The sequence below is a fragment of the Hemicordylus capensis genome, chromosome 2 (genome assembly GCF_027244095.1).
Source record: "Hemicordylus capensis ecotype Gifberg chromosome 2, rHemCap1.1.pri, whole genome shotgun sequence".
Lineage (NCBI taxonomy): Eukaryota > Metazoa > Chordata > Lepidosauria > Squamata > Cordylidae > Hemicordylus > Hemicordylus capensis.
The window spans coordinates 414,727,602-414,751,102 of NC_069658.1; the positions used below are offsets into that span (position 1 = coordinate 414,727,602).

At 47.9% G+C, this 23,501-nt stretch overlaps 1 protein-coding gene across 2 annotated transcripts in view; it reads right to left on the reverse strand.

Moving 5' to 3' along the window:
- Window positions 1–16,408, reverse strand: part of DGKA (diacylglycerol kinase alpha) — a 64,914-nt gene extending 48,506 nt beyond the window's left edge. Inside the window, exon 1 of one of the 2 annotated variants that reach the window (XM_053299823.1) lies at window positions 16,253–16,408. The gene's annotated coding sequence lies outside the window, so the exon portion shown is untranslated. Of the gene's footprint in view, window positions 1–6,258; window positions 6,403–16,252 lie in introns of those variants that run through there. The other variant, XM_053299824.1, reaches the window with a different exon arrangement.
- Window positions 16,409–23,501: the final 7,093 nt, after the last annotated feature.

Sequence of the window (23,501 nt, forward strand, 5' to 3'; positions counted from 1 at the left end):
GAGAGTTGGTTGAAGATACCACCTAATGGCGCAGCGTGGAAATGCTTGACTAACAAGCAGAAGGTTGCCGGGATGGTTCAAATCCGCACTGGTATGTTTAGCAGAGTAACACCTAGATCAGGCATCAGCGATATAGGAAGATGCTGAGAGGCATCATCTCATACTGTGTGGACGACGGCAATGGTAAACCCCTCTTGTATTCTACCAAAGAAAACCACAGGGCTCTGTGGGCGCCAGGAGTTGAAATTAACTGGACGGCACACTTTACCTTTACTTTGGGGTACAAGGAGTGTCTCTCTTTGGGGATCTGATATGAGTTAGCGGATCTGCTGCCTTATAGGACAGCACATGTTGCTTGTTTTCCATTTATGCCCTGCTCATATTTTTGTAAAGGACTCAAAAAATTACAAAAGCACCATAAATGGTCAGTGCTCTCTCTCCTACAGAGAAAGCCAAACTCAGATAGCACTGTCGCTGGAACTTCTCACCATTAAGGCAGGCCTTGACAAATTTTCTTCAGATTTAAGAGCCAGCCCAAAGATTTGGGAGCCAGACAATGGACACTTGACAAAATTACTTAGTGACCGACATCGTGGAGGGGGAAGGTAAATGGGCTTCTCTTGATCCCTTTTACAAGGAACAGAACAGAAACAGGGCTGTGTGGGAGAAATACAGATTTGATTAAATAACTCTGCCTTTGAATATCCTAATCTAAGCACCATAGTTAAATTCCTAGTAGGGGTGTGCAAACAGGTTCGAATCTGAACCAGTTCGAAGGTTCAGGATCGAGCCGACCCCCACCCCCAACCCAGGTGTGGGGGTTCATCAACATTTTTTTCTTTTTTCTTTTTTAACTTACACCCTCCGGGTGGCTTCTCCAAGGTGGTAGTAGGTCCATGGAGGTTCCCCCTCCCCCCATGGCCTTTGGGGAGGTTCGCCCTCCCACATCAGCCCCCCCATCATGGCCACGCAGGATCCCACTGCACAGGCGCAGTGGCCTCCAAAATGGCCACTGCACCAGGGAATAGGCCCGGAAAGGGCCAAAGAAGCCTAAACCAGGTGATTTCTACAAAAAGGAAGACTGGCGGGGAGAGGGGGAACCTCCGAGGACCCACCACCACCACTTTGGAGAAGCCCTCCGTAGGGGTTAAGTTAAAAAAATGGAGATTTTTTTTTTTAAGTTTGACAAACTCCTCCCAGAAAAACTGAACCAGACGGGGGGTGGGGTTCAATGGGGGCAAAACCAAACTGGCCTGGTCTGGTTCAGGTCCAGTTCAAATTCGAACCAGGCCAGGTGGTTTTGCGCACACCTCCAATTCCTAGGTGCCATGGCTTCCGGGCGCCTGGAATTTGTTAAGCCTGCACTGGGAAAAATGGAAAGCACTCAACACTATGACACAGTAACTCTAACAGTGCAAGACATCAATGGCTTGTTCATTTGTTTCATGGCTCACTTCAGAGTGCCAATTATCCCCTTCAAAGTCCTCAGTTGCTTGATGCATGCTGACCTGCAGGAGCATCTACTCCCATACAAACCTCATCACACTCTGGTGAAGCTTGGCTCCATGTTTTACCCCCTTCAATGATCAGTTTGGCGGACATAAGCACTGTTCCCTCTAAGGTGTGCGCATGTGCGCACGCTCACAAGTTTTCTGATGTCTGCTCAGTTAATTTTAGATCCTGTTCAGGTTGAATCAGGAAGGCCTCATTCTGAATGCTGGTGCACCCACACTGCCTTGATACTGCCGCCCAGAACAAAACTCATTCCGCACACAGATGAAAAAAATTTAGAGGGACCACTGGCCACAAGGAACAACTGCACTGAGATACCACGGCTGCGCTCTCTCCCTCGGGATGCTTGCAAAGCTCCAGCCTTAATGACCTGCCAAAGAATCGTTGCTGACATCCAGACGAAGTGGATCAGTAGTACTACTCAGGAGTTACTCTAAAGGAATATTTCAGTGCTGCTCAACTTCAGCCCTCCTGAAGATGTTGACCTACAACTCCCATAATCCCTGGCTATTGACCACTGTGGCTGTGGATTATGGGAGTTGTAGTCCAAAAACAGCTGGTGGGGGCTAAGTTGAGCAGGCCTAGACTAACCTAATTTCAATAGGACTTCTGTTGAGTGATTTCATCAGGACAGTATGTCAACCGCCATTCTTTTTTGGAAAGTTGAAGGCATGGTAAGAAGATGCTCTTTTAAATGTGTTGCTTTCCATCTTAACAGAGCTCATTTTCATGAAGTTCTTATTGATGATTTCATTTGGCTTTTAACCCACTTTGGATCTTTGTTCTTGGAGGAAGGTGGGCAAGAAATAAACTAAATGTATATAATAATGATTTGTTCAATTCCAGGAGGACAGTTACCGTGTCCAATTCGCAGTACTTCTGCCCACACACATTTTTAATAGCACCCTGATGTGTCATATCTAAACAATGTAATGCATAGTTACACTGCACCAAGACATACTTACATTATTTCCTAGATATTTTCAGGGAAACTAAATGGGATACAGAATACTGTGTACAGTAAGGAGCTGTAAAGTGCCACTGAGAAACCGTAAATAACTAGCACAGACCCAGCCATAATAGGCACCTGTTTCCTTTGTTCTTAGAGCAAAAAAAAAATCTAACAGATAGGCTGTACCTTAGAGGACTACAAATCCATGGGTCAGTCGTGCACTGGGTGTGCACTGATGCTCAGTCAACCTTCATGATTGGGTGCTATGCTGCAGAGGTGTAGTTAGGTCAGGGGGCTGTTAAACCCTCTCCCTGGCAGCCCCTCAGAGTGAGGAAGCTAATGAGAAAATAGGGTGGGGAGGAGTTGGGGGGCCTTCAGGAACTGGGCCCCCCGGGCAGTGTTCCCTCTAAGGTGTGCACACATGCGTCCACTCAACCGATTTTTTGATGTCTGCTCAGTTAATTTTAGATCCCGCTCAGGTTGTATCAGGAAGGCCCCACTCTGAATGCACATGTACACATACTGCCTTGATACTGTTGCCCAGAACAAAACTCATTCCGCACACAAATGAAATAAATGAGAGAGAACACTGCCCCTGGGTTCTCTGAACCCACTCACTCAATTATAGCTACACCCCTGCTGCGCTGGCCACCTGCCTGCATTCCAGATGGGTGCAACTGCAGGGCTAGTGCAACTGCAGTGACCCAGTAATGGCACGGATACTGGGCTGGTTCTCAGGACCGATGTAGTATGAGGCAAATGGGATTGTAGAAGCCCTAAGGGGTGTGTATTCCTGTGGAGCATTAACTCAGGAATTTCTCCTGAACCCCAATGAGCACCTCACCAAACCCACATGGTTAGTCTAGGAGCTGAAGTGGAAGTAATGATGTGGGTTTGGTGTGGCACCCATCGGGGCTCAGGAAAAATTCTTGAATTCACCTAAGATGCTCTGCAGGAGATGCATGCCTCAGAGATCTGACATTTCTGTTGGCCCCAAGCTACATCGATCATGAGAACCAACCCACAGTAATGTCACTGCTGCGCTGACGCAGGATCTTCCTCTGCCAGATTCTTCATGGGTCGAGGTACCCGTGTTTCCCCGAAAATAAGACAGTGTCTTATATTAATTTTAGCCCCAAAAAATGCACTAGGGCAATTAGCGGTACATCAGAAATTACTGCTAGGTCTTGCTTTCGGGGTAGGTCTTACTTTCGGGGAAACAGGGTAACTGACAATCCTTTGCCCTTGTTTGATCTGTAAAACCAAAAGAACCACAGCCATTCACCAGGGAAGGGTTCACCAAGAGAACAACAATGATCTTATTTAATACGTCTCCACTGGACCCTGTTGCCTTTCAATATACTGGTTTTAAATTTTTTAATCCATCTTGAGTCCCACACACATTAGAGACTGACACCTTCCTCTCTCCCATCATAATGTTTGCTGGGAACACAGAGCACAGCATCTCATTGGGATTGGCCATCCTTACTGCAGTTTTTAATAACAAAGGTGCACGAAGTGATTTCTTGGTAGCCATTTCCCCTTTGAAACTAAAGGTGAGCAGTGAATTCTTTTAGCTGCAGAATTTTACAAAAACATTATATATTTAGAACTTTGTGACTTATTCTTAAAGGTTGTTAGCATCTCTGAATTATCTGAGCCAGGGCAGGGTAAAAATAGTAAATATGTACAGTAAATACATCTATTTTATTTTTGACTCCAAGTAGCTACACCCAATGAAAACCATGTGATCTTGGGAACTTGCCACATTTTTTAACAAATAGTTGGCTCTCTAACAGGTACAAATGCATCTGTTCAGCCTCTCTCCCATCCTATCAACGACAGGCCATGTGAGAGGCAGGGCAAAGGAATGGTACGTTTCTGCAAAGGAATCTGGTTTTTCAGTCAAATCATAGACCAAAAATCATAGTCTTCTAGATTTTATTCTGGCTCTGAAATGGCAGGGCAAAGAAAGGTGGAAGCTGGAAAACAAGATTCCTGGGTTGTATTCCCTGCATTGCCAATGTCTTGTTCTGCACTGAATCACACCCTCTGGCTCTAACTAGCTTTTTCAGGAGAACACAGTTATCGCCCCTCCCCATGTAAACCAGAACTGGGTCAGAACCTCAACTCCCAAGCCTCTTTGCATCACACAGAATCCTTCATTTGCCTTCAGTCTCACAGAGGCATGTGACATGCCCTGTGATCTGTAATCCAAACACATAACAATTCAAAAAAGAAATCAGCCAGGATCCCTTTTTATTGCTTTTCCTTCGTCACACTACCACCCAGCATTCCCTTAGCAAGCACAGACCTCAGTGAACAGCACAAACCATCTGTTAAAGGGATATTACCCTTGTTGCCTGGCCCTATCAAACCCCAGCACAACATCTCTCCAGCGGCGGTTGCTGGTATCTTTTTATGTTTCATTTTAGATTGTGAGCCCTTTGGGGACAGGGGACCAGTGTGCCCTCTAACAAGGATTCCCAGATGTTGTGGACTACAACTCCCATAAACCTCAAGCAAAAGCCATTGCAGCTGGGGATTCTGGGAGTTGTAGTCAACAACATCTGGGGATCCCTGTTAGAGGGAACACTGCAGGGGACCATCGTATTGATTTTTCTATGTAAACCACTTTGAGAACTTGGGTTGAAGAGTGGTATACAAATATTCATAGTAATAGTAAAGACTCGGAGATGTGCATCTTCTGTCACCAGGCAAACAATGAGCTGGTGTTTCTTAGGATATGGCTATGCTTTCTATGGTGTGCCTGAAACAGGCCCTGAATTGACAGCCGTGTACTTGCCGCTCTGGACTTGAAACTCTTAACAGGACAGGCCAAAGGTGTGTGCAGTCACACCGTTGCTTGCACATTTTGCACCAGAGTAGCTCCTCCTCCTCCTCCTCCTCAGTTTTCTCCTTTACTCTTTTGCCAACATTGAAGCTGCTCCCTCAGCAGAGCCTTGCAAATAAAGGCTGAAAACCAGCAGCTCATAATTAAGAGAGCTAAAGAAAGAGAGGCATCTACATACGGTGTAGAAACATATTGCTCAGTGGTAATCTCTGGTCAAACAAGTGTTTAAAAGCAATGCACAAACCTGTGAAATTTGTTTAGCAAAAGCAACAAATGGATGGACATAACCAAGTACCAGGAGCAGCAATCCCTCTTTCAAAAATGCTTTTCATGGCGGGTGGGGTGTTCCCTTTCCCAATGGCTGCTTGGCCTTCTCTACTCTGTTCAGCTACTTTTCCTCCCACAGGCTGCTATTGGTTGACTGCACTGCACCTCTTTCTTCTCCAGATCCTAGCAGATAGGGCAGCCCTATGCTGCTTCTGCAGAGGATTCTCGCTTCTGCAACAGACAAATTCCCACTTTGCATTGCTCTGGTTGTTCCTGCTTGTCCCACCCATGTATTTTCAGTCTGTTTTGTGGTCCTGCAAGAAGGTCAGACAGCTGCAATTTCCCCTCTGCCTCCTCCCACAACTCTCCCCTCCATTTCTCTCTCTCTCACTTCGCATACACACTCAAAAGTCAGATGCCCCACATTGGGAGGGGAAACACTGATATTCAGTACAAGTTGAATCTGCACACAGTAACTGAATTCCAAGGCCGGTAGGCTGCAAACTGCAACCAAGCAATGACACCTTGCCTGAGGAACCTCACTCCGACGCAAAGTGTCCATTGCCCGGGGACTAAGCATGCCTCAAGAATCAACCATAACTCAAAAGCAAACATGCCCACTTCCTTCACTGTGAACTTTGCACAATTCAAAAGGGAGAATAAGTTTGCTCACATGACCGTTGACAACGCCTGCTACAACCGTCACTGCTGGCAGGGGATAAGAGCAGGGTCCTTCCGCTCGCTGGGCATCCTAGGCTGCATGTCAACCCTGCAAAGAAGGATTCAGCTGCACCCAAGACATCCTAGGCATTAGCCAGGGCTCCTCTGCACCCAAAGTCTGCTACTAGGATACTCACAGCCTGCAAGGCAAATAAACGATGCACTACATAACTGCTTCAACTGCCATCGATCAGGCTGCCAAATAACATGGGATCTGAAGGTGCCCCCAGGATCTCAGTTCCCATTGCTACTCCTCTGAGCTAGAATGTTATAGTCATGTTTTGGCAAGCCAGAGCATGTCACTGAGGAATGGAGGGCCTGGAAGACCAGGCATGCATTTCCAAGCTTTCTTCCACTACGAAGGCTAGGAACATTAAAAAAAATAAAAAATACATACAGGGTTGTTTCTAGTTTGTACAAGGTCCAGGACAAAAATAGTCTGTGGGGGCCCCATGATGAACCAATATTGTTCCAGCCCTGCCAGAGCTAGAAAAGTCTCTGTTGCTGTGCTGCAGCATGGGTCCCTGTCAGCATGAGGTCCTGCTGGACCCACTGCCCCCTCCACTCCCCTCCACTGCATTTCGAGCAGCCCCTCTATACAAACATGCTATATTCTCAGGATACCACACAGGGATAGTCCACAAACTATAAAATTCTAGGGCTTTTTCCTTTCTTGTTTGCTCTTTTTAGGACCGTCATTATCATACCTTGCCTCATTTTGACCAACACAAAAATATCCTTTTGTGGTAACTTGGCTACGCTCTGTCCCAACGCCTCGCCCCCATCCCCCTGATGCCTCACATGCTTGACGGATGGCTCCACAGAACTCTGCACAGCAGATTCCACACAAGAGGATGGCGAAACGGACACACAAAATATTTCCAGGCCCGGCTGCATCTCATACTTGCTCGCCTCTTATGGATTAGTATCCAATTTGTTTTTCCTAGTTAATTTCTGGACAGGAAGTTCTTCTATTTTCCGACATTAAAAATAACTCAATTGGAAGGTTATAAAGTCCTGTGATATTTGCCCAAGAATGGGGCCCTGATCTCCTGAGTAAATGTGTACTTTGGCATGTGCAGATGTGTGTGTGCCGTAGCTAGGTCCTTGAACAAAAGAACACATACAGATGCTGTGGGCACTGTGCGGCCAAAGGAGACAAGAAGCTGAGAAATCTCTGGATCGATGGAGGGGGGGTGGGCGGCTTTCACAGGCTTAGCCACAAATTGGCTCATTCATTCATTCATTCGATTTCTATACCGCCTTCCAAAAATGGCTCAGGGCGCTTTACACAGAGAAATAAATAAGATGGATCCCTGTCCCCAAGGGGCTCACAATCGAAAAAGAAACATAAGATAGACACCAGCAACAGCCACGGGAGGTACTGTGCTGTGGGTGGATGGGGCCAGTTACTCTCCCCACCCCACTAAATAAAGAGAATCACCACGTTAAAAGGTGCCTCTCTGCCAAGTTAGCAGGGGCCAAGTTAGCAGGGCTCATGGAGCAATCCTAATGGTGGGATTTTTTAACCCTTTCCCCGCAAGCCATTTTCCAATATTAGTTGCCCCCAAACTGCTACGTGCCTCATTGGGGAAAATATACAGGTTTCCCCTTGTAGGATAAATAGCTTTGGGGCCCTCAGGGGGACAATTTAAATTGTGATAAACAAGCCCTCCCCCAATATTTATTTATTTGGAATATATATATATATATATACACACACACACACACACACACACACACACACACACACACGTATGAGCCAGCATGGTGTAGTGGTTAGAGTGCTGGACTAGGACTGGGGAGACCCGAGTTCAAATCCCCATTCAGCCATGATACTAGCTGGGTGACTCGGCCAGTCACTTCTCTCTCAGCCTAGCCTACTTCACAGGGTTGTTGTTGTGAAAGAGAAACTCAAGTATGTAGTACACCGCTCTGGGCTCCTTGGAGGAAGAGTGGAATAAAAATGCAAAATAATAAAATGCAAAATAATAATAATACATACACACACACTCTTCACTTTTCCCTCAAGCAGCATTCAAAGCAGCTTAAGACACCTAATTAAAGCAAAAGTGCAGTCAGGCAACAAAGGTGGCCAGCAGGGTGGGGGTGGGGGGGTGCAGGATGCTACAGCAGTCAGACAACAAAGAGCCAAGGGAAGCAAGAGAACTTTAAAAAACAAAAACTAAAGCACCCTATCGGCAAACATCCGATAACAAAGGGAAGTCTTCCGCAGCCAACAATGAGGGAACCAAAGTCTCACTTCCTGCAGAAGAGAATTCCATAGGGCAGGTGTCACAATAGAGAAGGTCCTCTCCTGTATCACCACGAAATGAGCCTCAGAAGGCAGAGGGATAGGTGAGAGAGCCTCTCCAGAGGATTTCAGGGGCAGGCAGTCCTCTAGGTACCATGTCCTAAAGCAGGTCTGCTCAACTTTGCACACACACCCAGCTGTTTTTGGACTACAACTCCCATAATCCCCAGCCACAGTGGCCAATAGTCAGTGGTAGGGCATATGCGAAGGATGACAGGATGGGCACTCAGTGCTTTGCTCTGCAAGAAGGAAGCAACAGTCATGTATATTCACAAGCACAAACACTCCAAGTGGCAGCAAAAGCAAGGCACTGCATCATGGCACCAGGAGTGGGGCAAATGGCTGGTGGTGGGCGGGGGGAATATAAAAGGCAGACCCAAGCAGGGAAGCTAGAGCAGCCAAGTTCTATTTTTTACACAGAAAGGGTGGGAAAGGGTTAGTAGCAGGGCCCAGCTCCCTAAGTCTTGCTCATGAGAAGAACCATCTGTGGGCACTAATGCAGAATTTACCAGATGGCACCTGTATTCTACCAAAAAAACCCCAGATGGCTCTGTGGTCGCCAGGAGTCAACACCGACTCGACGGCACAACTTTACTTTTTATTCGAGTTGCACGAGATGGTACTCTTGATGTCTGCTGCCAAGTGCCCCATTTGTCCCACCACCAAGTTCTCTCTTTTTCACAGAGAGGTTGGGGACGGAGCAGGCAGCCCCTTCTCTCGGGGGGGGGGGCGGGGTTGTGCCCACCAGACTCTTACTCATGGTCAAGGCCATTCACCCAGAGTCAGTTTTGAGTAAGCTGAGATCCCTTTTCAAGGATCCAGCCACCTAGCCCAGGGCTCACTGGCCAAGCATGTGAGGGAAAGGCCATGGGGACACCCCCAGACAACTCATGAGAAGGACCACTGTGGGGGGTAGAGAGAGAAATGCCCAGAGAAATCATAACTGGTTCACGAGGGCGATACATCACCTTTCCCCAACAACACCTCCCTCCCTCACGAGTGTGGAGGCTCTGAAGAGAGCCAGGTTGCTGTGTGCAGGCGAGCCCCAGGGAACGCTACTGCTTTCTTTGTCTTGGGGACCACAGACAGGCACCTGCAAAACCGTGCCCCACACCAGCCTGCCTGCCCATGTGTACATGTTGTGCACCCTTTCCAGCAACCTGGAACAGCTGCCCCCCTCTCCTGGGGTGGGCAGAGAATAGGGGCTCCCCTCTCCCACGATTCCCCGCACATGCAGATCTCCATATGGTGCACAGACAGAGCAGGACCCAGGATTGTGATTGGGTTTAAAAGGTCCACCCTAGTGCCTCCCCCACCCCTCCCGTCCAGGCAATGACACATGGAGTGTCTAGAAGTCCTCTGGGCGCCTGCAAAAGTCTGCACAGGGAAGGAGGGAGGGGAGGTGGGGGGGGCATCTGTTCTTTTTTTTACAAAAAAGAGTGGGGAAGTGGGGCCCAGTCATTTCCCCAGGGTGGGGGTTTACAACCCTAGCCTACTCATGAACAGGGCCAACAGGATAAGAAACATGCTAGTTTTTAGAGCGATACTTCCTCTGTGATGAGGATGGCTACCAAAGCCCACATGGACTGCACCCACTCATGAGAGTGTCAGACCATGGGTGCTTCAAGTAGAGCGGTGTTGCTGTGTGTTGGGAAGCAGTGGGCAGGGGTTTCCCAAAGACTGCGTTCCTGATCCTGGGGATGGTGGCCAAGGTGCTCAGAAACAAGCCTCCTGCCTGGACATCCACAGCTGTGCACAAATGCGCCCTCACCTGCGGCCCCTGCAGTCAATCCAGCTGCCCCAGGTTTGAGGGCGCAGAGGAAAGTACCTTCTCCCGTGATTCCCCTCACTCACTTCTCTGCATACGGCGCACAGATGGAGTGGACCCAGGAATTTTAAATGTGTGTAAAGGTGCGGTCCCGTTGGCCCACTCCACAGCCGTGCACGTAGCCAGGCTATGGCACATGATGGGGTGTGAAGATGGCCTCTGGGCAAGGCTTCAGAAGGATTTGGAGAGAGGGAGGTAGTGGAGATTTTTTTCCCCCTATTTTTTTTAAACAAAAATAGTTGAGGGCCCCACTAAAGCGGGGCTCCCTTGGATTCCCTTGAATGGGCTGGCTATTCTTGTGAGCTCGCAGTACACCGGTGGAGATTTGCCCTTTAATGGGCAAAACCAATCTACACCGCCAGTAGACTGGCCTTCTCATGAGACTGCCAGCCCACCCAGGAACAAGCTGCAAAAAGGAATTTGCTTGGGTCTGGATGGGCTGCTTGGCCGGGATTACCCTCTTACCTTCAAGAGAGCCCTTAAAACCTATCTGTTTGGCCTGGCCTTCCAGGGTTTTTAATTAGTTTTAATTGTTTTAATGCTGTAATCTGCTTTTCAGGGGTTTTTTTTATTGTTCTGATTGTTTAATTGTTTTTAATGGTGTTTTAATTGTTAACTAATGTTTTATATTGTTTATATTTCTGTTTTAACTGCTATTGGTTTTAATGGTTTTGTTTTTAAGTGTAAACCTCCTTGAGCCATTTTGGAAGGGCGGTATAAAAATAGAACAAACAAACAAACATACATACATCTTCCCAGGTTATGGTGGGACAGACCCCCAGCATCCTTTGGCCAACCCCATCTACATATGCCATTCTAGCGAATGTGGGGTTCCCTCCCTCCTGCACTGAAAGTGGGATTCCATCCCCGCAGGCCCCCCAAACCCCATGGAATTCAATTTTGCATGGCGCTTTCAGTGAGGGTCAGTGTTGCCATAGCTGGCAGAAGCAGTGCTGGCATTGCAGGGCATTTAAAGGGCTTTCAATGCCCTTTAACTGCCAAGGGTGGTCGGAGAGCTCCGAAAATGCACAATCGTGCTCAGCACACCCATTCAAGATCGTAGCCAACTGTGGCCACCCTGGTGACACGTGATGCTTTCCCCACAGTCTGGCCTGTTAGGATTAAGGTGGGATCGGGCTGGGAGGGTGAGTGGCAGGGAGGGGCCCCCCTCTCCTTCAACTGTAGTTTTGCTGGCCACAGTTTCTTGAATGTCTGCAGCATGAATTGGAGTTAGGAACTGTAACCCCGGCCATGATTAACTGTGGTTATCCTGCATGTCTGAACCCGCCCTCCCCTCTCTCTACACACACACACACCCCACATAAATGAAGCCACCCAACTGATGGCCAGAGAGGGTATTGTGGCTCATCAGCTCAGCTAGACCAGAAGATCTGGGGAACCAATAGAGGCCTGCCTGATCCTATAGATAACTGTTGGTTCAGACTTGGTTCCTCAGTCACAATGAGTAGTTTGCCTCCCTGTTCTTTGGACAGGACCATCATGGTATGCTTGCCTGATCTCAGTTCACTGTGCTGGGCTTCCCACATCTGCAGTTATCTGCCTCCAAATCCTCAGATCACTGTCTGCCCACTCCAGAACTTGACCTGAACCCCACTGTTTGTCTCTGAGCTTGGCTGAAGTCTGACAACACAGTCCACCAACTGCAGCTTAGCATGCACGTTGCTGTTAAGACATTTGCGGTGGCATAGCAGCTGCAGATATACACAACCACTGGCTACAAACTCACAGAAGCAGGCTTCCCCCCAAGACTTGCTTTGTAGCTCTTTCATGCCCAAGAGGACATGTGAATAGGCCCTAGGTAAAAATGGTATGCAAACTGTTTCACTCATGGACAATTATATGCAGATCACTTGTAGCCCTCCATGTCATTAGATCTCCAGTATGTTCCTCAGTGGTAAATGACGGGCTATAGCTCAGCCTTTCCCACACATGTCTTGCACTGAATTCAGTTTCTTAGTTTTGCTTCCCTCAGTCTTTCCCACAAATAGAAAAAAGATCGTTTCTCCAAATCTGGGAAATGGCTGGAAATGTGATGAGATTAGTATTATGGAATGGAGAGCCAAGGCATATACACGTTTAACCACCAGAGGTTGGTTCAATAAAATGTATCGCCTTACTCACTTTGAGTGCTTCATATTCTCGGAGCAACACAGCAGTAACATTCTATACCAAACTAGATATTATTCTTGGCATAACACGGATGTGTTAATAGCTAAAAAATCAAGTATTTGGCCACCACAAGAGAGGATTTTTAAAAAGCAGCATGAACAGTAAAACAAAACGATAAATTCTTTGTCACTTTGAGTCATCACTTTGCCCCTTTCTTTCCCGTTCCACTCAACCACTATATATAATTCAGCTCCTTCTGAGAATGAACTGAAAAGTGTAGTTCTCCCCATGTTTTCTCCCCACAAATCTAGGTCACAACATTAGCTCAGCATTAACAATGAAAAAGTAACTGAGATTTTTGTTTACTAGACCTGCTCAACCAAATACTCAAGATGGTCTCAACACAATCACACCATATTCTTAGAACTCAGGAGATGCTTTATCCGCACACAACATCACAGTGAGCTTTCTGGTTCTGCAGCCTCTACAGCTCATTGTAATTATGTTCTCAAGACTTCTCAGCTACCAGAAAAGCTCTGGAAGGTTTTCCAAGATCATAAACCTCCAAGTCACAACATAGTGAGGCTTGCCCAGAAATCACCAGCCATATTTTAAAGCTGTTGGAATTAACACTGGTAGAGGATGTGCCTCAGGGATCTCAGGAGGAGGATTTTTGCTTGGTTTTCTTTTCCCTTTTCTTTCCAGAGTCCTCAAGAGATTATAACATGGCTAATTTGGTAGGGAGCCACCTAATGTCACAGTGGGAAATGACTTGTATAGCAAGCCAGAGGTTGCCTGTTTGAATCCCACAGACCATGGGAAACACCTATATTGGGCAGCAGCAATATAGGAAGATGCTAAAAGGCATCATCTCATACTGCACGGGAGGAAGCAATGGTAATCCTCCTGTACTCCACCACAGAAAAACCACAGGGCTCTATGGTCGCCAGGAGTCAACACCGACCCTACGGCATACTTTACCTTTAATTTGGTAGGCCTCAATTTGACCACTGGGGGCAGAATACTGTTAACTCAGAGGCCCGCAGACCTTAGACACAATAGGGATCAACATTCAAACAGATTTATACAAATTAGGTAGGATACCAAAAATAAAGTGAGATTTTTCAGAGGTCTTTGCTGCCACTAGTGCCACTGTGAGAATCATGGCTAAGTAGGAATTTGAACCTTGGTCTCTTGCCTCTGAATGCAATAGCACTGCCCTCACATTCTTTGGACATCCATCTGAACTTTGGTAACAATTGTCCCATAGATTCATGAGATATTGTACTTTATCATCATCTGAAGGGAAGCCTAGGCTATAACAGACTGTTTTAATCCTTTACAACACATTGCATACCTATAAATTGAGTTAGTCTAATAAACAACCCTATCTCTCACCTTCCAACTCTATTATCTCATTATATTAGACTGAGACCCATAGAGACCACAAAAGAACTAAACTTGGGTCACCCGTAGGGTTGCCAGCTCTACAGAGTTGGCCTTGGAGTCTCCAATAATCAATTTCATTCATTCATTCATTCATTCGATTTCTATACCACCCTTCCAAAAATGGATCAGGGTGGTTTACACAGAGAAACAACAAATAAATAAGATGGCTCCCTGTCCCTAAAGGGCTCACAGTCTAAAAACATAAGACAGACACCAGCAACAGTCACTGGAGGTACTGTGCTGGGGGTGGATAGGGCCAGTTACTCTCCTCCTGCTAAATAAAGAGAATCACCATGTTAAAAGGTGCCTCTTTGCCAAGTTAGCAGGGGTATACAATCTCAATCTCCAGATGACTATTGATAGCAATCCTGGAAATTTTTATGGCCTGATATTGTGAACAACATTGGTAAAACAATACGGGGGAATTGGGGGGGGGAGATCTCCAGGAATAGCTTCAATCAGACTTTGCAATCCAAATCACCAGAGTGCCTTGGACTCGGAAGCCCTCCATTCACTGTGGGATTGCCTTCTGCAGTCTGCTTTAATCCTATATACAACAGATTCTCTCATGTTTACACAGTGCCTTTTTCGATAGGGATTTCAAAGTCAGAAGGGATTATTATGCTTATCCCCCATTATGTAAAAATATGTGCATCCCTCTGGGCTGCAGAGCAGGGGAATAGGGTATACATACAAGAAGGCCCATGGTGATCAGCATCTCTGGAATTTCCATTTAAGTGAACTCAGGTAAGGGAAGGAGGGTTGGGGAAAACCTGCAGAGCTGTCCTTAGAGAGCCCTGGCAGGGGGCAGTGCCTGGGGCAAAACAGCCAGTGCCGATTTCCATGGGAGTTAAAAGAGCGGGGCCCAGGGCAGTCGCCCTGCTTGCCCTGCCCTAAGGACACGTAGACTTGTGCCTGATATCTTGGGAGCACTTTCTTTGAATCCTGCTGTCAGAAATAGGAGACTCTTTGCTCCAACCTTACTGTAGGCAACAGTATCTGCAGGGACTTTTTCAGAATACAGGCTAGACACACTCATCAAATGTGCCTTCTTTCCCCCCCCCACCCTTTTTTTTCTTTTTTAGGGTAGCTGCCAAAACAATTCTAGGCAGCATCTCAGCGTTAATTGGGGGCAACTGTCTCCTGCACTGCAGAGATAAAGTGATGTGGAAATAAGAGGCACTTTCAGGCTTCCAATCTGGGATCACTTTACATGCTCATCTCACTGAACTGGGGCATGCAGTACCATGTTATCCACGTTAAATCAGAGGAATCAACGCCCTCTTATTCACAGGAAATGAGACCAGGCAAGCCTTCCCTGGGGTCAGAGAAATCGAGAGAGCCTTCAATGAACGAGGTAACCGATAGCGGCAGCACAACATTCAAGTTTAAAGTGGTACGAATTAAGGCACTCTCTCCAACAGGCTGGGTTGAAACGGCCTCCCTTCTGCTCAGGAGCGGGGGAGGGGAGGGGGAAAGAGGACGGTGCTGCTGCTAACACACACAAAAAGTTTGCGGCTTGCATTGTTTCGTGGTGGTGGTGTAACAATGTGTGCCACATTTTCTGCAGGGTAGAGAGAGGCGAATGACCACCGCGAGGGTGAAGTTTCCCGGTCTGCTCTCCTCCCCCCGCCCCAAAGCACACGAAGTTCTGCTTCCTTCTCCCCTCGTTGCTGCTAAAATAAGAAGCCGTCAGCCCGCTCCCCTGGACGCGCCTTGGAGTCATGAATATTTGAAAGAAACCTATTTTTGCCCCTACCCAGATTGAAGCTCTCTCTCTCTCACACACACACACACACAGGCTAGTAGGCGGGGGAGGGGGGCAATCAGACTGAAATGGGGAGTGTGGGGTGAGGGCGATCCGCAACTAAGGTCCGCACCCTCAGTATGTGTTTCCATACTGAGGGTATGGAAGAAACTCAGCCCCGAAAATTGCTTTGATCCCAGTCAGCAAAAGCCACCCGGGTTCCGTAGCTTGGGAGCGCCCCCAGAACCATCCCCACGGAAGCTGCTGACACATATCTCCAAATCATACCGGCCCTGAAACAGACTGCTCATCGCATCCCTCCAACTCCTGTCGCCGCCCCCCCCAACCCCCGCCCCCGCAATCCTGTCAGATTCCTTCATCCTGCAAACATCCTGCATACAAAGGAGGCATCCGACCATCCCCCTCGTAACAAAGCGCCGCTACAACGAACAAGAAAGCAGGGAGGGGTTGTTCTCTACCTTGCCTTGCAGCCCGTCTCAGCAGCAGCAGCACAGTGGAAGTTAGAAACCGAAGACAGAGGGCTGTCTGAAGCTCAGCCAAAGTCTACACACCCTCTTATGAGCCAGCCCTACGTCCTGACATCAGCACGAGGCTGTTCTCTTTCGACTTCTTTCTTTCATTGTATACATTAAAAAAAAAAAGACATCCTCGGCGGGGGCGGGGAGGGCAGGGAAGACTACAAGTAGCGAAAAGACTTCAGACGCTTTCACGGAAGGGAACTGGCCAACCAGGGAGGGCGTGGAACTTGAGCTCAGATTAGCACGGGGCTTTTGAAGAGCAGCACACCTACCTCTCGCTGCTGCAAGCCCCTTTCAGACTGTGCTTCGTGGAACCAGGACCATGGAGGAGGAGAACGGCCCAGTCCCTTTTCTCCAGTCCCCCCTGCTCTTTTGGATTCACCTCACATCCACTCTTACATATTTTACGGTTTGTTTATATTTTGTGCGCAGAAAGAATGCACACAAATCAGACAAAAAGTGTGTGGCGGTGGGGTGGGGGGAAGAACTTGCTACATATAAAAATGCCTGGAGACGACATAAACAGTAGGAGTGCATGCACACGAAAGCGCCTCTTGGGTCACTGGGTTTCAGACTTCTAGGAAACACTTCCGCACCGATGTGTTTGCCATGGCCTGCCCAGTGCATTGCAGAGGATTCTTCTGGGCCACATGAACACCACATGGGGCCTCGCAGTCAGTCTGTGTGAATGCACCCTACCCAACACGGAGGACCCGTGACTGCCATTATTACTGCTTTTAATGTAAGAACCCTTGGTAGGCTTCCAAGCAGTGGTGCTCTTACCCCTGGACTTCAGGGCCGAAGTCCAAGGCTTCTAAATCTTCTTTGGTCCCTCTAATTTTTCTTATCTGTGTGCGGATTGAGTTTTGTTTCTGGGCGGCAGTATCAAGGCAACATGTACGCACATGCATTCAGAATGGGGTCCTCCTGATTCGACCTGAGCAGGATTTAAAACTAACTGAGCGGACATCAAAAACTTGTGAGCATGCGCACATGTGCATGCCTTAGAGGGAACAGTGCCTGGGTGGTGTGGTCACTGCTGGCCCACACTGAGCTGGGTGGCTGAGTGTGATTATGAATATGACCTGTGCCAGATGCTTTAGAGACAGAAGGGGGAGTGGGAAAAGAAATATGTGGGATGAGAATAGGGGGATGGTGCTTAACTTGTGGGGGGGCGGGGCTTCAGCAAGGGAGGGACCTCCAAAGGTCTTCAGGTCTAGGCTCCAAAATTATCTAGGTGCACCTCTGCTTCCAAGGAGGATCCCCAGTTTCCTGAAACAGACTGAAACCCATGATTTGGAGGGGAAAGCAGGAAGGCCTACCACATCCCTGAAGCTATCAGAGTTACACACCCAGTAGGCAACTTTATAATTAAGCTCCTAGGCTACTGTTCTAGCCTTATCTCATTCAATTACAGTTCACTTAATATGACAGCATCGTTCTACATGTTTATGTGTCTTTGGGCAATTCTACTCTGGCTTCAGTCTAGAAGCAGAGGTATTTGCCCCTGATGGCCCCATCCTTGCACAGCCACTCTCCTGAAAGGGAACGTTTGGAGGACATGCCCACCCCAGGAATTCCTGAGTCTCTGAACTGTGGGTTCCTGGATGACACCCAGATTAATGGGATTCCCTCACAGAGGGAAATCTTGAGGAGCAACTTCTCACTTAAATTTTGTTGGGCGAAAGGAAAAAACATTGGGGGCGGGGAGAAAAATATGTTTGGGGGATTGAAGAGATGGATTATTAGGTTTGGTGGCAGGGGAAAATTCAGTAAAATCAGAGGGAAGTGCCTCAAATGCTTAGGGGGGGATCTGCACCCCTGACACACCCCAGCCCCTAACAACCTGCTCAAGCCCTGTGAAGAGCACTTGAAGAAAATCCCTGAACCTCACAGGAAGGAAGCTTCATTATATCGCGTCAGACCCTTGGTCCATCCAGCTCAGTATTGTCTACACTGACTGGCAGCAGGTCTCCAAGGATTCAGGCAGGAGCCTCTCCCAGCCCTACCTGGAGATGCCAGGGGTTGAACCTGGGACCTTTGACATGCAAGCAGATGCTCTACCACTGAGCTATGGCCCCAACCCCCAAGGGGAATATCTTACAGCACTCACGTGTAGCCACCCATCCAAATGCAGGGTAGACCCTGCTTAGCAAAAAGACAATTAATGCTCACTACCTTGCAATGAAGGCCTTGGAAAGGGTATTTAGATGACATGACGTGTCTACACCTACAAAGATTATAATTGTTCGGACAATGGTTTTTCCCATGACACTCTATGCAGGCATGGAGCCAGCCAAGCGGCAGCCTGGGTCCAGCCCTGCCTGGCGGCCCCTCTGAAGACGTCCCATGCACGTGATGTCACACGCACGAGGTGTGCCCCGAACAAACCCCCCCGCCCCCACCCAGGCTACTGAGAGCCCCGAGCGAGGGCTGGCTTGCCTATCCTTTTCAGGCAGCATCACATGCAAAGGCAGAGTGGCCTCAAGCTCTGAAGAGCCCGAGTGAGTGCTTCCTCTCTCTGGAGGGAGAGGAAGGGGAATAGCAGCTTTCAGGCAGCAAAGGCTGCCTGAAAAGCATAGACAAGCCAGCGCTTGCTCGGGGCTCCCGGTAGCCCGGGGGGGGTGTTGTTCGGGGCTCTTCCAGAGCCCAAGCCATGCCCCCTGGGGGCTTCAGCGGCTCCTACCATTGGCGGCCCTGGTTCTTTGAACTCCCCTGACTCTATGGGTGCGAAAGCTGGACTTGGAAGAAGCAAGATAGAAAAAACATTGATGCTTTTGAACTCTGGTACTGTAGAAGACTTTTGAGGATACCATGGACAGCGAGGAAAACAAACAAATGGATAATAGAACAAATCCAGAGGCATAGCAAGGTTGGAGTGGGCCCAGAGATGAGATTTTAAAATGCCCCCCACTGAAGCTCATAATGGTAACAAAAAGCATATATATATATATATATATATATATATATATATATATATATATATGCCACAATAGAACATCATCCTAAATTATTGTTTAAAAGGTTTTGTAAATTGTGGACAATGCAAGTCATTTCATGGTACTAGAGAAAGACATGCTGTTCTGGTAGCTCCAGGTCCTAACACTCACATCAGTTTCGGAGGATGAATACAACTGAAGGAAGCCCAGGCGGGTGCGTGGCTGGGGTAGTCAGTCATGTGACTTGCCTCTGGGCCCCCCCCCCGAAGGCAGTGGGCCCCCAGACAACTGTCTCCCCTTGCCCTATTATAGTTACACCCCTGAACAAATCAATCCAGAATTTTCACTCGAGGCACAAATGACCAGGCAGGCTCAAACTATTATACTTCAGAAACATTGTGCAAAGAACCAGCACCCTTGAGAAATCCATAATGCTGGGGAAAGTTGAAAGAAAGAGAAGAAGAGGATGACCAGCAGCAAGGTGGATGGACTCGATCACGACAGCAACGAATGCACCTCTGAGAAACCTTAAAGACCAAGTTGAAGACAGATCATCCTGGAGAGAATCAATCTATGTGGTCACTAAGAGTCAACACCAACTTGACAGCACTCACTCACTCACTCAATCAATCACCACAAGATCAGCTCTCCTCCCTAAGAAAGAGTGAAGGATGGGGCCAGGAGTCAGTGGTAGAGCACCTGCTTGCTTGCATGCAGAAGGTCCCAGGTTCCCTCCCTGGCATCTCCAGGTAGGGCTGGGAAAGACGCCTGCCTGGAACCTTGGAGAGCCATTGCCAGCCAGTGTAGGCAGTACTGAACTAGATAAACCAATGGTCTGATCTGCTATAAGGCAGCTTCCTATACTCCCAATACCACTAGAATACTTGCCATTAGTAGCCACCTAATGGCCCAGTGGGTAAATGACTTGACTAGCAAGCCAGAGGTTGCCGGTTTGAATCCACGCTGGTATGTTTCCCAGACTATGGGAAAGACCCTATATTGGGCAGCAGTGATACAGGAAGATGCTGAAAGGCATCACCTCATACTGCGCAGGAGAAGGCAATGGAAAACCCCTCCTGTATTCGACCAAAGACAACCACAGAGTTCTGTGGGCACCAGGAGTCGACACCAACTTGATGGCACGCTTTACCTTTGAAATAAAGTAAGAATGTATGCCGTCAAGTCGGTTTACCTGCTGTACCACTTAAGTGGCTTCTACACCTTTACTTGCCATTAATTCCTCACTCTGCATGATCTTGGTCTAAGAGTTGTGACAAAACTTGAAGACAACAGACCCTGGCAGCACAGTGAGAGGCACTTGAGAGTATTAGGCAAACAAAAACCAGTCTCCCCAAAGCCATGCAAGGCAGTCTCTGTTAAGAACAGCAGCAATCCTACTCTGACCCCAAAAGCAACCAGCAGCAGCTGCCTGCAGAGTTTGGGTGGATGAGCAGACGGATGTTCTGGACTTAACTGAGGCCTGCCACGTGAGGAGATCCTCAAGCGGAAGGAGGGGTGAGTGTGCCCCATTCCAGATGGGGGATGGCCGAAGGTTGGTTCTGTTTGGAATGGCACCATTGAAATAGTACATTCCTTGCCACTTTGTTCTTGTTCAAATGCCTTCCTCTGAGTGTACTGAAATATTTCAACGTCTTAAGACTAATTTGGGGAACACATTCCGGAAGTTGCTTCAAAATGAGTCGTGGGTTATTTTTTCAATCAATCAACCCACTTTGCATAAATGCACCGTGCTGGGTTAGATTCATTAGTTCACCACAAACACCAGACTGGCAGCATGCCTAGCAGCAATTGTGTGCAAAAAAACAATAGCCAATTTGCATATACCATATTTTAATTCATTGGGGTGTCCTCATTCATTCCTTTATTTATGTCACGCCTTTTTCAAATTGACTCAAGGCAACTAACTCAAATAATTCAAGTAACAAATGATACAAATGCAAGAAAACACTATAGCAGCACAACAGTAATAAGAAATCGTGAGAGCAGAGAGGGCGAAAAGCTAATAAAACCTGCTTATAGTGGAGCAGCCGAAGTGAAATTGGGGGAAGGCTACCGAAATAAAAGTGTGTTCAGGTTCCATTTAAAAATCACCAGGGAAAGTGCCCAAGGGCAGCTCCAGGGGCAGCGAGGAGCGGAAGTGCTCCTTCAGACAAGTAGTTTGCCCCCCCATCTGCCCCCCATTTCTGTTTCAAAAATCTAATATATGGGACACAGCTCATCCACCCATAAATGCACTTTGCCCCATCTGTGGTCACCCCCGCCCCAAGTTTTTTTCTGGTGCTGCCACTAAAGGTGCCACCTGAAGATCAAGTAGCAGGGAGTTCCAGGGAGAGGGCATATCACCAGGAAGGCTTGCTCATGCATCTCCACTATCAAGCTTCTGAAGATAGCAGGACACGCAAGTGAGCTTTTCTAAAAGATCGTATGGGGGGGGCAGATTCAAGAGGGAGAAGGTAGTGCTTCAGGTAACTTGGCTCTAAGCCATAATGACTGCAGCCTTAGAGGCTCTTTGTCTTTAAAATATGCTTGTGGTAAAGCAGTTATGCAAGATGTTCCATACAAGACCACAGGCCATGATTTTACACACCAAAACTCCACCCATCCACGCTGACAGTTTCTTGCTTGCAGGAAGATGACTGGACTTGCATCATACACAGACCCCAGCCACTTTTGCATACTATTCAACGGCATATTTAATCTGACTGTCTTTGCAGGTTAACAGGCCTCGTGCATTATGCCCACAACTCAGGACTTGTTCAAAGTGCACCGTTGTGTGGCCTTCCAGTTGGCCCTCCAGCCCCTGCTAACAGAGCAAAGAGTGGTTGTGCTCTTATACTTAGCAGGGAGGGGGAGAACAACAGTCCCTATTATTCAGTTTGGTGTAGTGGACTGGGACTCGGAAGACCTAGGTTCAAATCCCCACTCAGCCATGAAACTCAGTGGGTGACCTGGGCCAATTACTCTCTCAGCATAACGGGGAGGTGGAGTGGCTGTGGTCTATAAGAATAACATCTCACTTACCAGGATCCCTGTTGAGGATAGATTGGGACTTCTGTTGGTGTACTCATCGCCCCACTGCTCAACAGAGTTCCTAACTGAGCTGATGGACTTGGTCTCGGGCTTGGTGTTGGAGTCCCCCAGGCTTGTGGTGCTGAGGGGCTTCAGTATTCCTTTCAGGACCAATCTGTCTGGGGCAGCTCAAGAGTTCATAGTGGCCATGACAACTATGGGCCTATCCCAAGTGGTCTTGGGACCAACACACGTTGCTGGTCACACACTTGATTTGGTCTTTCACTCTGATCAGGTTGGTGTTCCGTGGGTGGGGACTCCTGTGATTTCCCCATTGTCATGGACAGACCACCATCTGGTTAATGTTGGACTCACAATAACTTCCCACCTTTGCAGGGGTGAGGGGCCTATTAGGATGGTCCACCTGAGAAGGTTACTGGATAATAGGATTTAGTGTTGAAATCCAATAGGATTTCAAAAAGCCTTGGAGGGATTTGGTGTTGTCTCTGCCAGCGATCCTTTTGATGCCCTAGTGGAGAACTGAAAAAGCAAACTCATCAGGACAGTAGACATGATTGCTATAGGTTGAATGAATTTTTGACGTTTCGTGATTTTGTTCATGGTTGTAATGTTCCTCGAACTAGTGAAGTGGGGTATACGTATTGGCTTTTTAAAAAGCAAATAATATATAAATAACTCAATGAGAATGTACTAGGCTATAAGCATGATCGTGCACCTTTCCATGGTCAGGAGACTGGGGCGCCTCACTCTCCCAATCTCAGAAAGGGGCGCAATCACACTGACAGCATTTGTCTCTTCAGAGGAATGCTGTCCATGTAAGCTACTACATGGGGGAGCGGGGGCTGAGCGAGTGACAGCACGGGGTGGGACTTCTGGCACACTTTCAGAGGCCATTATTCAAGTCTGAAGGAGGCTATGCTGGAAAAGGAAATGGGAAGGAGATGTGGCACCTTCCCCCTTTACACTGCAGGCGCACAGAGCAGGGAGGATGACAGCTCAGAGACAAAAGAGGAAGGGATGGGGAGCACCTGCTAGGCTGGAATTAAGAATCCCAGAGTGTGCCCCCTTGCCAGCATCTCCTGCTTCATCCAAAAGAAGGTCAGCAGAGTGAGGACAAGCCAGCAGGCAATTGGGCACAAGGAGCCCTTGTTGGGGCCCTTGGGGCCAATGCTAGCAACAGTAGTGCCAATACTACTACC